General features: G+C 45.4%; 1 protein-coding gene across 3 annotated transcripts in view; it reads left to right on the top strand.

Annotated features, from left to right (window-relative positions):
* The window catches only part of Oamb (Octopamine receptor in mushroom bodies), a 783,118-nt gene that overhangs the window by 530,420 nt on the left and 236,334 nt on the right, over positions 1-16,364 (top strand). For all 3 annotated transcript variants that reach the window (XM_075672144.1, XM_075672127.1, XM_075672136.1), the window contains one exon: positions 4,045-4,112. The gene's annotated coding sequence lies outside the window, so the exon portion shown is untranslated. The remainder of the gene's footprint in view (positions 1-4,044; positions 4,113-16,364) is intronic.

Genomic DNA, 16,364 nt, shown 5'->3' with positions numbered 1-16,364 from the left:
TGCGATGAAAGGTACAAGAGCAGGAATTTATTCATCTAGCAGCTTACACTCTATAGAGCGGTTTCCTATTTGAAATTATAATTTACTTTCAACAACATTGTTCAGGGTCACCACGGCGAAAAGCTCTAACAAACAGCTTGAGTGTGTCTGAAAGCTCTTAATTATAGCAACCGGCTTCAATCACAACATTGTACATTATATGGTTGTGAAGTTATAGAATAAAATGCAGCCTAAGACACAACACAATTATGCAGGCACCAAAAACAAGAGAACGGTGAATAACATAAGAAACAACCCTGAGTTTCATAATATTGCCTAGCAGCAGAAACAATGCTCATACTAGTACATAATGAAGGGCACCCTATATGCAGATAAACAAGTAAAATAAAAAAAGGAGAGGAAAAAAGAAAAACATAACCTAATCTTATTCAGGAAATATTCTCACACTTGGCTTACGGGGAAAGTGCTGACATCCGCATTTTCATATTGGTACTTACTTACTATGGAATTTTCGGAATTATTATGGAATAATTTAATTGCGATAAGGCTCAAGCTGTACATACGCGCCAGCCAGTTGTGATCGCGAACATACCAGTAGTGAATGCGGTCGACCAACATGAAGTTCTCCCGAATGAAAAACGAACCCTGTCTTGCGCCTAAAGATTTGTGATAAGTCACTTACTGCGCAAAGAAATAATGTCTTAGGAAACCAAATTGTGACTCCCACAGCGTATAACCCTGTAGTTTAATATTCGTAGTGCACGCTTTAAATCTCTCTCATCGCCTGACTAAACAAGATATGAAGATAAGATTTGGCGAGGATAGAATGGAAGAATAATTAAAATGACGTTTTATCAATTTGAAAGCGGCAGGGCTATTAGGGTAGCCATGCTTTATTGCTTAATTTGAAACTCCGTAACGTCATGCTGCACATAGCAAACAATTTTGGCGCAGCGTTTTGGCTGTTTGCGTAGACGCATGTAAAATGGCTACGGCCACGCTTATACGCATCTCCTCGAAGCGACTTGATTAGTAGAACGTTACAACGAACGAATGACCAACAGCCAATTCTATTGCCCCATCCGGTATAAGCCCTTTCGTGGCAACCGCGATGTTTTTTGTTCTTTTATTTCTTTCTTTCTCTGCCTTTTTTAAGGCCCGGCAATGTCAGAACAGACTGCTTATCTCAATAATGACGACAAAACGCTGCAATACTTGGTCATCAAAGCAAGATGAGACGAAGCGAGAGCTGATTTCACCATTTCTGTTTTGTGGCACCCATGAAGAGCAAGTAACGAGGCCGCATTCAGATCGAAGTGGGCGGCCTTGGTACAGCCGTGTTGTTGCGCTATTCACTCCAGTCACGAAAAGCCCGCAACGCTAAATCCATAAGTTAGCATGTGCACCTAACCCGTAAAGGTTTTCAAAGCGTTCTCCGCGAGCGCATTTTGGATCAGCTATTTTATAGCGCACGCTATGCATACTGCCTCTACTAAAGCTGTCTTAGGTACCTCTCCGCAGTACACAGTTGATCGTGGGCAGGATAGGAAAGTTATATAGAAAATACTGATATAGAGGAAGCCAAAGGGTTCAAGATGGCAAAATTTCAAGTGCGACACAGCAGTTCGCAGTCCGGCTTTCAGTGCAGCAGTCACTCATCTTTCACAGTTCTTCCCTGACTACCGTGTCAGACAAGAAGTGTCGTCGTCATGCCTCCTTCACGCCACTGACTTCGTTACTGACGTTGTATACGTGCCGTAATACCACAGTCGTCGTCGCTGGTGCCATACAATCGTTGTCGTCCAGCCGCGGCCGTTGTTATTCTGTCGCCGTCGCTGAACGTCGTATTAATTTGCGCAATAACTGACTTAAGGATGGCAAAGGTGTGTAAGTATGGTGGGCAACAGGGAAGGGATGACGGCATATTTCTTTAATTGTTCCTTTCACATTTCCCCTTCCCCACGTGTAGGGTAGCCAACCAGCCAAGACCTCGGTTAACCTCCTTGCCTTTACTTCTTGCCACTCTCTCTCTCGTATATTTATCTTCAGATTTATTTTGTGGCATCTATGCGTAACAATTTGGTTTAGATGCCTTGGTCATTAGAAGCAACTCTGAGAGCGCATTACGGAGTTGGTAGTTCATTTTCTTACTCCTTCGAGTCGACGGTCCGGTCTTTATTTCTCGCGCGCGAATACGGCGAGGTGCTTAGTCGCGTTGAGCATAAATCGGTGTGCTTTGTTGAATGTCTTCAATGTTCATGATTCGCTTTCGGCCGAGTCTGGTGTGTTGGGCAACCCCGCAGCATGTACTGTATTGTGGCCTGTCGGTGACATATTGCACATGCCCTCAAATTTTCGTCATCACCGCAGAATAGTTGCATTGTGTGTGAAGTCATGACAGTGTTTGAGGCAGATCTTCAAGTAGGTACGTGTGTTTCAAGTTGTATAGCTGCTTTGAAGTTGCTGGGAGGGACATTCCACATCAATACCCAGAAGTAACGCCGGAAGAAGTAAAGAAAGCCTTGGGAGCTATGCAAAGGGGGAAGGCAGCTGGGGAGGATCAGGTAACAGCAGATTTGTTGAAGGATGGTGGGCCGATTGTTCTAGAAAAACTGGCCACCCTGTATACGCAATGCCTCATGACCTCGAGCGTACCGGAATCTTGGAAGAACACTAACATAATCCTAATCCATAAGAAAGGGGACGCCAAAGACTTGAAAAGTTATAGACCGATCAGCCTACTGTCCGTTGCCCACAACGTATTTACTAAGGTAATCGCAAATAGAATCACGAACACCTTAGACTTCTGTCAACAAAAGGACCAGGCAGGATTCCGTAAACGCTACTCAACAATAGACCATATTCACACTATCAATAAGGTGATAGAGAAATGCGCGGAATATAACCAACCCTTATATATAGCTTTCATTGATTACGAGAAAGCGTTTGATTCAGTCGAAACCTCAGCAGTCATGGAGGCATTACGGAATCATGGTGTAAATGAGCCGCATGTAAAAATACTGAAAGATATCTATAGCGGCTCTACAGCCACCGTAGTCATCCATAAAGAAAGCAACAAAATCCCAATAAAGAAAGGCGTCAGGCAGGGAGATACGATCTCTTCAATGCCATTCACAGCGTGTTTACAGGAGGTATTTAGAGACCTGGATTGGGAAGAATTGGGGATAAGAGTTATTGGAGAATACCTTAGTAACTTGCGATTCGCTGATGATATTGCCTTGCTTAGTCTCTCAGGGGACCAATTGCAATGCATGCTCACTGACCTGGAGAGGCAAAGCAGAAGGGTGGGTCTAAAAATTAATCTGCAGAAAACTAATGTTTAACAGTCTCGGAAGAGAACAGCAGTTTACGATAGGTAGCGAGGCACTGGAAGTGCTAAGGGAATACATCTACTTAGGGCAGGTAGTGACCTCGGATCCGGATCATGAGACTGAAATAATCAGAAGAAGAATGGGCTGGGGTGCGTTTGGCAGGCATTCTCAGATCATGAACAGCAGGTAGCCATTTTCTCTCAAGAGAAAAGTGTATAACCAGCTGTCTCTTACCAGTACTCACGTACGGGGCAGAAACCTGGAGGCTTACGAAAGGGGTACTACTTAAATTGAGGACGACGCAACGAGCTATGGAATGAAGAATGATGGGTGTAACGTTAAGGGATAAGAAAATAACAGATTGGGTGAGGGAAGAAACGCGAGTTAATGACATCAAGAAAAAGAAATTGGCATGGGCAGGACATACATGTAATGAGGAGGGAAGATAACCGATGGTCATTAAGGGTTACGGACTGGATTCCAAGGGAAGGGAAGCGTAGCAGGGGGCGGCAGAAAGTTAGGTGGGCGGATGAGATTAAGAAAGAAGTTTGCAGGGACGACATGGCCACGATTAGTACATGGCCGGGGTACTTGGAGAAGTATGGGAGAGGCCTTTGCCCTGTAGTGCGCGTAACCAGGCTGATGATGATGATGATGATGATGATGATGATGATGATGACGACGACGACTCCGATTCTCTTCTTTCTCGCAGGACGCCTATAGTTGCCGCATCCCTCCGTGAATCCATGGAAGGTGGCCGCACCAAACCCACCTAGCATGGTAAGGAGTCAGCGTTGCTATTGCGGGAAGATTGAATTATCACAGAGTCAGGATTACGTCGCAAAACTTTCAGGCTTCCTTATTTGAGTTACTTGACTCGCCGGCGTTTTATTACTCATTTTTTACCGAGATTACATGACTTCAACACTCCCTTGACCAAACATAGCGACAGCTTTGGTGATGCCTTTTCGACGACCCCTATCAGCACATTTAGTTTCAAGGGCCTCTGCAATGCCCCTTCCCGCTCCTTCCTGCATTTCAATTATTTGTCACATCTGGTCCTACATATGATGTTATGATGGATAGTTGTGCGTATTAGTTAAGCATGATCTGAAGTGAAGGCGCAGTATGAACCTCGGGCTAGTAAACTTATGCTACCTTTTAGTTGCTCTCACCCTAAGCTAGTTAAACGCAGCATTGCTAACATGTGCCCGCTGAAAGTTTTTAAGAAGTCCTGTCCACATCGAGCTGCGGCGAGTTTTCTTTAGCAGATTGACCGCCTGGAAGAGGCAGGCTACCCGCAACTTGTTTTAGTGTCCGTAACGGAAACAATCCTGAAGAAGTCGCGAATCCGCCAACCGGACCAGGAGGCACTCCGCGAAAAAGAAAAAGTTGCTGTCATACCCTACATACACAGCATGTCGCATAAATTGAAAAAGATTGCAAAGCGAGCTAACGTAAATGTCGTGTTTTCTGCCCTGTGCAAGCTCTATAAGCTCTGTAGAATGACCAACCCTTTTTCCCACAAGGCACCGGCCTGTGTCACTAAACACGATAACAAATACGTAGATTGTCAGGCAGGAGTTGTTTATGAGTTTCCTTTAGATTGTGGTAGAAAGTACGTGGGCCAGACAGAGCAGTGCCTGAATGACAGGCTGAGGCAACACAATAACAAAGTGAACAGTGGGAGGGAAGGCCACCTGGCAATTCATTGTAGAAATTTCAAATGTAAGCCAGACTTCCACGCCTGCGCTGTGGTTGCCACAAGCCATGACAAATGGGTTAAATTAATAATTGGGGCCAAAAGGATCATTGAAGCAGGTGATAACTGCGTAAGTGCTGCATCCATATCACTATCACGCAAAGAACTGCTTTACCTGAACGCGAATGCGCCCTGAGAAACTGTGATTGCGCTCCTAGTGTAAATCAGTGGCGTTTTTTCCTGATTAAACATTGTTAGAAGTGGCGCCCTGTGTGTGTGTGTGTGTGTGTGTGTGTGTGTGTGTGTGTGTGTGTGTGTGTGTGTGTGTGTGTGTGTGTGTGTGTGTGTGTGTGTGTGTGTGTGTGTGTGTGTGTGTGTGTGTGTGTGTGTGTGTGTGTGTGTGTGTGTTTCTTTTTTGCCCTCCGTCTTTTTAGCGCCTCCACTTCAGATCATAGATATGACGTAACGACAGGTGCTGTACCATTCTTCATTGAGAAATCCATCACTGGCGGGTGTGTTTGAACGGTCGACCTGTGCTTGTTTATCACTTGAGATGAAAACTGGTTGCCGTTGAGTGACCGAGTATCGCGATCGCCGCATGTGCCGCAGCGATCTGTAACAGCGCGTTTGAAACGCTCTAAGGAGAGGGATAGTGTGTGTAGAGCAAATATTTGAGAAATGCTGTGATAGGTGTTGCAGAGTCCCTTTAAAAACACTTTCTACATCGCATGCATCATGTAAATACAAAAGTTGGTGTAAATTTCTCAGTTATATAGGCAGGCTCTTGTCTTGGATAGGAGATGCAGCACCGGCTTATGAGGGGCAAGCAGAGCGGGCCTGGAACACACGGTGGGCAGCGCGCTTGTACATTGTTCCCAACGAAGTCTCTAACATACCTTCCACAGCCACAGCCGATGCCTTACTAAAGGGCTGTCTGTGGTAAAAGAAGGGGTGTCCAGACACCACGCCACAAGATGACTATAGGGTCCCAATCAAGATGCGAACCCTTAAAAGAAACGAATCATTACAGAATACGGCTCCGTGAGACGACGAAAGTAAATGTGGAGGATTGCTAGCGGCACTGCAAATATAAGCCCTTGAAATCCCATTGAGGAGTTTCTACCTCCAACGAAATTTCTACGCCACACGGGAAGCAAAACACTTCCGCCTTCCAGCGCTACCTGCAATCAACATTGACTTTTACTCACGTTTGAATGCAGAAATGCCACCAACAACAAGAGCTGTGCAATTCAAAGGAACCAAGGTGCTTCGGCCTGCTCTTACTCTGAGTGCAATAGAAAACGGCACTGGCCTGCGAGTGAAATCGCGTTTCCCAACTCTCCACTTACCGGCACAAAGAAAATATCCGCAAAAGGAAACATCTACGAGCTAGCTGCCGCCTTTCGCGCTCGGCTCTTGCGGCCTTCTATCGTGCTCAATCTGCGCAGCCAGTGACATGATGAGCTGTTCTTCTTTTCTGTGCTTGTGTGCGGACGCTGCAAAATAGAGGAAGCAAAAGAAAGATGTCCTACACAGGCCAAGTAGTTTTTCTCTTAAAACGTGGCGCACCGGATGGAACTGTGCTTCAGAGCTGTGGAAGTTCTTGTGCGCCAGCTTCGCCATCAAATTCGATCTGCTGAATGGTAGTAAAGATAATCGTCGGAAAATAGTTGACTTAAATGGTGGAAAACTTGTATACTCGTGCAAATGCAGTCATTTGCCGGAGAGGATATTCAGCCTCCGTTTGACACGTCGGCGGATGGTGAGGCAACTTGAGAGAATAGAAGCGGTTAACCTACTTTCTCCAGTGTAACTTAGCAGAATAGAATTGGCTAGCCAGCGCGTTCATCGAATGAAGACGCTTGAATTGAGCGGGCTTCTCTTCGCTTGAATAGCGGTTTTATCAGCGTATAGCTTGATCCATGATTGCATTAGAAAAGTGCTAAATGCAAGGGTCAACTAACTTCCAATTTCCACGATAAAAAAACTAAACTTCAGTCAATGAGCTTTATTCTTCCAATATAAAATGTTCGGATTTAATGCAGTAATCTCGAAAGTTAATTACCATTTTTTTAATTACCACGCTAAGTACTATCAACTTTATACAAATTGCTTACACATTTCCATATATCACCGATTCTGATTTCTGAATGCATAACGTTCCTTCAAAGTCTATGCCAATTAATAATGTGCTAAATACATTACGAGACACTTATCTGTTTTTTTGTTCTTGTGAATGTTTGCATTTCTTGTTTGGCAGGAGCCAGTCGTCCTTTACGAGCGCAGCAACGACAGCAGATTATTCTGCACTTTTTCTCTCCTTCCTTGTTATACGACTCGTAGGATGCGCATAACCCTTGTCATACGGCCAGTAAATTAAGAAGAAAGAAATTTGGGCTAGCGCACTCTTCGTACGACCGTCGTCTTCGTTCTGTGGAGCCACGGAAGTATGAGCGGTCAACACTCGTTCATCTTTTGGGATGTTTTCATTTCACGCCAACAGCCTCTCTGAAAGAGAAGGTCCGGGATGGCGTGCGCCGTGTTTAAGGCTCCGATGCCAAACGCCCAACTCCGCTCATAGAGCCCAGTCGTAGGCACTTCGCCACTGGTTGAGCGGTTAGTGCTTCCGGTACCTGCACGGGGGGCAAACGCCCGCTGAGCACTTGGGAAATCTGCAGTTAGGCGACTCGTGCACATGTTGTTGTTTGACGTGTTTCCAAGGCAACGTCGGGCGTCAGAACCAGCGTTCAGAAAGCATGTTGTGCATTGGAACATTTTCGTAATAACAGCCGTCATCTAATCGTCACAGGGGACATGTTATTAGCTGGCAGCTCTATAAGATACAAGCTTGGTAACTCAGGCAATCTTATTCTGGGGAAAATAGAAGACATAGATATGAACTTCATGAGGAGGAAGAAAGTTGATGTAGCATTGGAGAAAGAAAGAAACCAAGAAAGAAAGAAAACGAGAAAAAGAAAAAAAAAAGAACATAGCGGGGTGTAGGCATCAAAGGGTATAGAAGTGTCACCGTCTTTTGATCACGGTGCGAGGGTCTTAGTACGACGGCGGTGCTCCTACAGAAGCGGGTCGACACTGAATTTTCACTAGTGACTCAAGTGCACGCATGGTTACTATTGCTGAAAGCTGGGTAAATTGGTTACCTGGGATTATAAAACAGGTATAAGGCGCTAAGAGAAACGAAACAGAAACACATGTTCAACGTTCGTCCTGTGTATATCGTGTTAGTGTTTCATTTCGCTTAGCGATTTAACCATGTTTCATTTAGTACGCATGGCTCTTCAGTAGTGCAACGGGAAGTCAACTGCACTGAGCTAGCTATTTCCCTTGGCCACGATGCAGGCGCGTTTTAGGACTCTGCTAGTTTGCCTACAAAAGCGGAAATTGTTTAGTGCAACAAACACCATCAGTGGCAACGGCGATGCACGGGCGCACAAGGGACGAACAACGACCACCACCGTCGTACCAAGACCCTCGCACCGTGAGAAAAAGACGGTGACACTTCTATACCCAGCCTTGCACAAAGAACGCTGCACTCTTCCTCGGGCAAGAGCCGATGGCGCTTCATGTACCTTTCTTGCTGACAGTTTGCATCTCTCTTTTTCTATTACAAGTTTACATTAACTTTGTTTTCTGTGGGAATTTCTCACGCGCATTCTTTTTTTTTTTCTGAGAGGACAACTGTTTCATATACGAACAGAGCCGCCAAATCGGCAAATAGGGAGAGGTCCATCATGCTCGCTCAAATAAAGCACGTCCTTCTCTACTTCCCCGCGCATGCCCGTACCCGGCAGGTGCCTGTGGCTGCGGGCAACTCGGGGAACGTGGTGCCGCCACAACAACCGCGCTCTCCCGTTTAGGCCCAGCCCGAGAACAACCCGCGGGGCTTCGGCGTCCCCGAACGAAAAAGCAAGGGATGAAATGCGACTGGCGACTCATCTTCTGTCCGGGCCGGTCTTCAGCTCTGCCCGGCTCCGATAACGGCTCCGGCGCCGCGCTCTCCCGCCATTCTGGCACTACTCTAAGAAACCATTGGAAACGGAGGAGCGCGTCAGCGAACGACTGTGCGGCGCTGGTTTCGAGAGAGACGGCCGGTGCCGTTTTCTCCCCTGGCCACATCGTGCTTGAGACCACCACCAGCGGGGTTGATAGCATGCAGGGCATCTTCTTGCTGAACCTATATAGGAGGGTAAAAATAGAAGGAAGGAATGAAGGAAAGAGAGAAGGAATGGTAAATAGAAAAAGGGCTGCCGTATGGCGGTGCCTATCGGGACTGCTTTCCCCTTTCGATCCTTGCCGGCAGATCGTTCGGCTTTATGGAGCTTCGTACTGCATTTCTTTTTTTTCTTTGTACGCCTCGTCTGATCCTTCTTTCTGAGGCAGGTACACTACCATCGCGAATGTATAAGTTTGCTCAGCCGCTCTCGCCATGAGTTGGAGAAGGGGAAAATCGTAGGATGGCGAGCTGGCCGACGGGGAAAGCCACGCTTATGATGCTTCTTTGCTTCCGTGTCAGCCTGAACTGCCACACTGTTTTTGCTGTTTTTAATATGGATATGTTATCGGGGACGATAAATATATGAATGGCACAAGCGCAACTTATGGCCACGATGAAACCATTTTGCACATGCTTCCTACGCCCTTCAGGTGTCAGCCGCCACAGGCAGACAGTTTCAGTGCGGCAAGCACGAAATTTTTTTCTTTCTACTCACTCTTTACCGAATAAACAACCAATTACTACTGCTGCTTCTATTAATGTATTTGTCCTATGTACTTTCACCAATTACGACGAAATTTCAATCGCCATGCTATACGCGTGTAGTTCGTGATACGCAGGTCTGCTGTATTGAAAAAGGCTTTAGTGGTTAAAGATTATAGTGCTTATAGAATTATAGAGCTTATATATATCTGAAAAGAAGGAAAGTTCGAAAATTTTATAGGTAACGCGACGTAGCCACAGCAACTCGTCTGATGTTCTACCACGTGTCATACGCTAGAGAAAGCATCGTTCCATAATTATGAAAGCAAACAGGTCTGCTGCACAGCCAGAGGTGTTGTCCCCACACGCCAGTAAACTTGGCTAAGCGCAGAAGAGCGTTCCGTGCTGAATCTGTGTAGCCTGAACATGCCGAATATGTTATGCCCCCTCTTATTCCGTAGAATGCGTCCGCGGGCTTGCCGGAACGAATTCCCACAAATGTTGAGAGATATTTAATGATAAATTCACAAGAAAGTCGGTCCTATATACTAGATGACCCACAACTCCACGCCATTTGAAGGGAGAAAACATGGTGTAGTCATGCAGAGAAAGAACTATGATGGCAATGACGGTATTGTGCAATACTTGAAACTACGTGAGGAACTTTTGCGATGCTTACAAGGTCTTGCGAAGACTCAAAATGGTATTGTCCATAATATCGTGCCTAACGTATCATCTGCACTTAGTAGCTGTATGTGTAGGCAAAATTCCGAACTTTGCAGTAAAACTTTAGGTAAAAAATTCCAGGCGTCTAAATCTTGTCATTATATGAAAGTCTCTACAATAACACTGGGGTAAGACGTTTCGTAAAGAATCGACTGAAGCCGAGTGGCCTAGAATCTTTTTCTTTACAATGGACGTGACTGCGCGTCACGTCCTATTCTGCGACTAATTCCGGTGGACTACTTTTGATTCACAACTCCCGCGCTCTTGTAGGAGCAGCGTACAGTGTTTACCAAGACACCATCTTGAGCACAAGAAAACCAAGCCTGCTAAGTACTTTTTGAATTATCCTTTGCGTGAAATAGGTGCTTACCGCGTTGAAGCAACGTCTGAGCGCCTTTCGCGGGCTGCGAAATCAGAACGCGCTGTTACCGTGAGTGCTACGTTCGTCTTACGTGCTCCCCCCACCTCTTAACATTTCAACGCCCAGCTTTCAAGGCCCGCGCACTCCCGTTCGCTACAGCAGCGCAGTCGCGTTGAATTATTGCGCAAGTCGCGTCTGCCGCAAATCTCTTAAGTCGACGCTGGCTCCTGCGGTGCAAGCGCGATGGCGCGGCCGTTTCCGCTCGCGACGGCGCTAGGCCGGCCTAATGCTTCGCCAGCGGAGCCGCACCGCAGCTATGAACCAAATGTGAATGCGTTTCTGTCAAACAGCGACGCTTTCAAGGCGCGCCGCTAGAAAATTATACGGGCGAGAAAGAGTAAAGAGTATAAGGCTAATTTCTGCTGTTCTTCTAATATTCTGTTGTCTTTCAAGAGCCGCCATTCAGAGCTGACACCACTGAAGGCTAGTACTGGGCTACGTACTTTTTTCTTCTCGTTTTTTAATGCTTGATGACGATGCGAAGGTGCGCGCGTCAGGGACCACGCGGTGCTTTAATGTTTCCATGGTTCTAAAACCGGGAGCAGACCGCAGCAGAGCAGCAGAAACCGCCGCATAGCGCCGACGTACGGCCAGGTGCAAACAAAAGGCTCGTGCGCAGCCCAACTCCCTGGCTGCGCGGTGGCGGCTTTAAAACTGGCTGGCTGCCCGCGGCTGTCGTCGTTCCTAATGGCCGATGTTAATGCGCGCCGCTTTCTGTGCGATTTCCAACTGTCTTCGCGGTTGCTGAATATCCCGGCAAATGGCGCCATATTACTGAAAATGCGCAATGGCGTGAGCTTCTTCCTAGCGCGCGTCGCTTGTTGCATACATTACGAAGAAAGGGCCGCATTAGCAGCTTCAACGCCTAGCGTGACTGAGCAGCAGCCTCTGGTAAGCTGCCTTTTGAGCTCAGAAAAGAAAGGAGTGCATTTTCGCAGCGTTGGTGAGAACAAAGTATGCCGTGTCTTCTAAGGTAATATGGTCGACGCCCGCTGAAACGCCTTTAAAGGACTCGTCGTACTACCATAAACCTCGTAGGAATGCCTTATATTCTGCTATTTATTTTCACTCAATTAGTTCAGCTGCTATTGTAATAATATTTGGATGGCTACAGGCTGCCATTAAAACTTAGGTTGTAGGTTTATGGATAGGATGCTGTGCTACATGCACGTTATAATTACGTAAGCCCTTAGGCTGCGGCTGTTGTGTGCCTCATTTATGGACAAAACTTCACTTCTCCTACGAGAGCAAAGTTGTTAATATTAAAGTAATCATTTCTACCGCGAAGTCAGTACTGCTATCTACCACTACTCTGGCGATACGTCAGAAACAGGACATTCTTTCGAAGAAGGCTCTCAGAGTAATCTACAAGAAACCTAGAGTTCGAGATTCTTCTCTGCTAATGATCATCACTCAGGTACTGAGCCAGTGCTGCCAGTACTACCACAGGGCTCCGTACTTCGCCCTTACTTTCTCTAATATATATATATATATATATATATATATATATATATATATATATATATATATATATGATGTCTCCTTTAATTGGCGCCGGCTACTCCTTTTTACGTAGAGATTAAAGGAAGAATAAATCATAACAAAAATAGTGAAATCATAACAACACTAATTCCAATCACATATGTGCACTAAGGGGTAAACACAAATTCCGGTCACTTAGCTACACTAAAATAAGGGCACATAAGAAATCACGGATTAAACTCATATGAAGGTGCAAAAAACCAGGCATTAGTTCGGCCAAGGTTGGGTAAAAGAAAAACATAGAATGCGCTTATCACATTTAAACGCTCTACTCAATACTTTTCGAGAATATTAATCGCTTCTAGAAATCTTGGAATGGCCAGTAATGCTCGCCTTTGCAATGAGAATGTTGGCCAAGGACCTAAGATCTTCCTGAGGCTGAAGGGCCTGCGATCTAAGGCCACCAAATTAAGTGCTAAGCGTCCTCTGTGTGTGTCGTGCCGCGGACATTCTAGTAGAAGATGCTGTACATCATCATCAGCGTAGCCACAAGTGCATCCCGTAGTATCAGCTCTTGAAATTGTGTGTAGAAAGTGTATGTGTACGCGGTACCGAGCCGCAGATGGTGAATCAGCGTTTCAAAGGCTATGGTGGTATTTAATGTGGACGGGGGGGGGGGATTTTAAATTGGAGTGATGGGGCAATGTGAAATAAATCTGAAGATTTCGAGTTCTGATCAAGCCATGTCACTTTGCAACCACGGGCCGATATCTGTCTTAGCATGCGGCGCAATTCGCCTTGTGTTAGAGGGAGACCATGTGTGGCGTTATTAACATGCGCTTGTCCAGCTGCCTTGTCTGCTGCAATATTCACAGGGATATTTCAGTGGCCACGTATCCATTGGAACATTACTGTGCGATTTTCTTCACTTGCTTTTGTGAGTTCCTTAAGTTTCTCGTTAACTAACGCCATGTTTTGCGAATTACTGATGTCCCTGTGAAGCGAAGACAAAGCTGCCTGCGAGTGACAAAGGATGATCCATTGTTCTCCTTTTTGCATTGAATTTATGTAGCGTAACAAAGACAATATTGCAAAAAGCTCTGCTGTTGTTGATGACATCTTGTGAAATAGTTTACACGTTTGTATTTGGTTCCATTCTGGAATGACAAAGGCAGCTGTAGAAGAATTTGTTTGGCAAGAACCATCTGTATAAGCTTCAATATAGCGTGGATATCGAAAGTGTATTTGGTATAACGCAAGTTGTTGTGCTGCTAGCATAAACATAGCTCGTTTACCAATAATTGCTTCAACTGAAACGGCATAAAGTTCAAATTATATATTAATCTACCTAATGACATTTCATGAAATATATGCTTATTAGTGGACGATTGTGTCATTTATTATGTAATAACTCACTAAAACTATGCTACCGGCTTTCAAGAAGAGATGCATACCTGGTTTAACTGGTACAACAAATGAAAAATGGGTCTCAATATATTAAAATTTAAATGCATGCGCCTATCTCTCATTTTCATCAACGTGGCTTAAATACACTCTCAATGGTACAGCTCTTTCCTCTGTTTCATGAATTAAATATCTGTGTGTTATCATTACAAGTAGCCTAACATGGGGCGCTATAACGTAAAGCTATTCCAAACTTTTCAAATCCTATTCTGCAATCAGCCCTCCGTGATTGGTCAAAAACTTTTTTTAACCACCCCCGCCTCGCCTGTCTGTCACGCGACGTCATGAAAACTGCGATAGCTCCCCATCTGATATGACGCGTACACACTGATTATGCATCATTTAGACCGAACAAAGAAAATAGTTACTTCAGATTGGACGCCTTTTAGCCATTAGCCCTCGGCTATTGGTAGAATGTTTTCGGGCTGCACCCACTTCACCTGCCTGACACGCGACGTCATGACAAGACCGCGAAAACTCACTGCGTCAAAGTGACGTGTACGCGTTAAAGATGCATTAATATAATAATAATAATATTTGGGGTTTTACGTGCCAAAACCACTTTCTGATTATGAGGCACGCCGTAGTGGAGGACTCCGAAAATTTTGACCACCTGGGGTTCTTTAACGTGCACCTAAATCTAAGCACACGGGTGTTTTCGCATTTCGCCCCCATCGAAATGCGGCCGCCGCGGCCGGGATTCGATCCCGCGACCTCGTGCTCAGCAGCCCAACACCATAGCCACTGAGCAACCACGGCGGGTATGCATTAATATGCCGAACAAAACTGAATTATTTTCTGAATAGCCGCAGGCTGCCCCGTTCCAAAAGGAATAAAAATGGCTGCCGCCGATTGCTCAGGCACTGGCTACTCCCATCTGCCGGAGAGCATGGGTTTATTTGCCGACAATAAACCTTTTTGCGTGGTCGTGTAACGTTTTCAAGCACTTTTGGCACGTTTACGACAGCGCTCTGCCAACTCTTCTTTACTGAGGATTCGTTTTAGCGGCATTCTTAACCTTCCGTTGCATCCCGCCGTGATTTTCGACCAACCACCTCAAGCCAAGCAAGGGAAAGCAGACCAATCGCAGACGCCCGCACAACGCTCTTCATTGGCTTATCGATTTTGAGTGCACTGGCTCGGCCCCATCGAACCCCTCTCCACTTTAGCTCCTCGCCTCTTGTCAGCCAATTAGATAAGACAAGCCGCTCAGTGCAAGCAATGTTATTTATATTTAAAGCCAACAAAAGTGACCTCCTATAAATGGGGAGAGCGTTTGATTGGTCTGTTCAGACAACCCTGCGGGTCACTGCCCGATGCTTGCGTCGGCGGTTATGCAAATTTGACGTCAGGTGATTGGAATAAAAACATGTTGGAATAGCTTTACGCTATAGGGCCCGTGGAGTGATCATACAAATTACATTGCAGCAGACGCTAACAGAAAGTTCAGCTACATTAAACGATACTGCTTGGCACAACTCCCGTTAAAAGAGTTACTGTACACTGCATATATTCGACCGCTTCTTGAAAACGCTTCAGCAATATGGGCTCTTGATAGCAAACTACCCCAACTAAAAGCAACGCAACATCACTACGCAAGCCGTGGCACTGCTAATCCCAAGGTCGCCGGATGAAATCCCTGCCGCAGCGGGTACATTTAGCTGGGTGCAAAATTCAAAAACACCAGTTTACCATGCATTGGGCGCACGTTAAAGAAAGAAAGCCGGCGGCAAAAGTTAATCCGGAGTCCTCCACTGTAGCGTGCCTCATAATGATATCGTGTTTTTGGGACGTAAAACCGCTTGATTTATTTTCGTCACAGCTTATCTGCCCTTACTCGACACATGTCGGGCGTTGTCTCGCCTCGGTTTGTTCTACGAGTACAAAGCATTTTACAATAATCACTACTTTCAGTCGCTTTTGATAAAATACCATCATACATATAACGTGTCAACTATGCGCAAAAAGCTGTGAGCCAAGATGGAAAACCATATATCATGAATATTTTTCTGCTGAGAAAGCGTATGGATTGGAACCGCTTATCGCTTCCCTCAAAACATCGTTCTTATAACTGACCCCTCCCGTTTTTGAAATACACAAGTTTTTTTCCCTAATTGTCTTTCTTTTCTTGGGTAACTAATGTTTTTGTGTTTTTTCATTGCGCTACTTGTGTTAATAAGCTCAGCTATATCTGTATACTTTGCACGTACATTTGTTTAGCTGTTTGCAATTGTATTCGTTTATCTTGTTCTTGCATTTCGCCCGTAACTGCTCCCCTCTCTAATGCTGTCAAGTCCTGAGGGTAATAATAAATGAACTGAAATGAAATTACCAAGCTGCTGAGCTTTTCTCGAGGAAGCCAAAATCCTAAAGGTGTTTTCTCGGTATAATTTATGACATCCCACGGCGCAAACCAGATTATAGTGCGCAATGTAACACAACTTTTCGTGACAATGCGGCACTGACCGTTCGTACGGTCACGTGTACAGGTTTATTACTCAATGGTAATTCTTTGTTGCC

The sequence above is a fragment of the Dermacentor variabilis genome, chromosome 1, assembly GCF_050947875.1.
Source record: "Dermacentor variabilis isolate Ectoservices chromosome 1, ASM5094787v1, whole genome shotgun sequence".
NCBI lineage: Eukaryota > Metazoa > Arthropoda > Arachnida > Ixodida > Ixodidae > Dermacentor > Dermacentor variabilis.
Note: the sequence above shows the minus strand (reverse complement) of the source record. Positions and strands in the feature narration are given on the sequence as shown.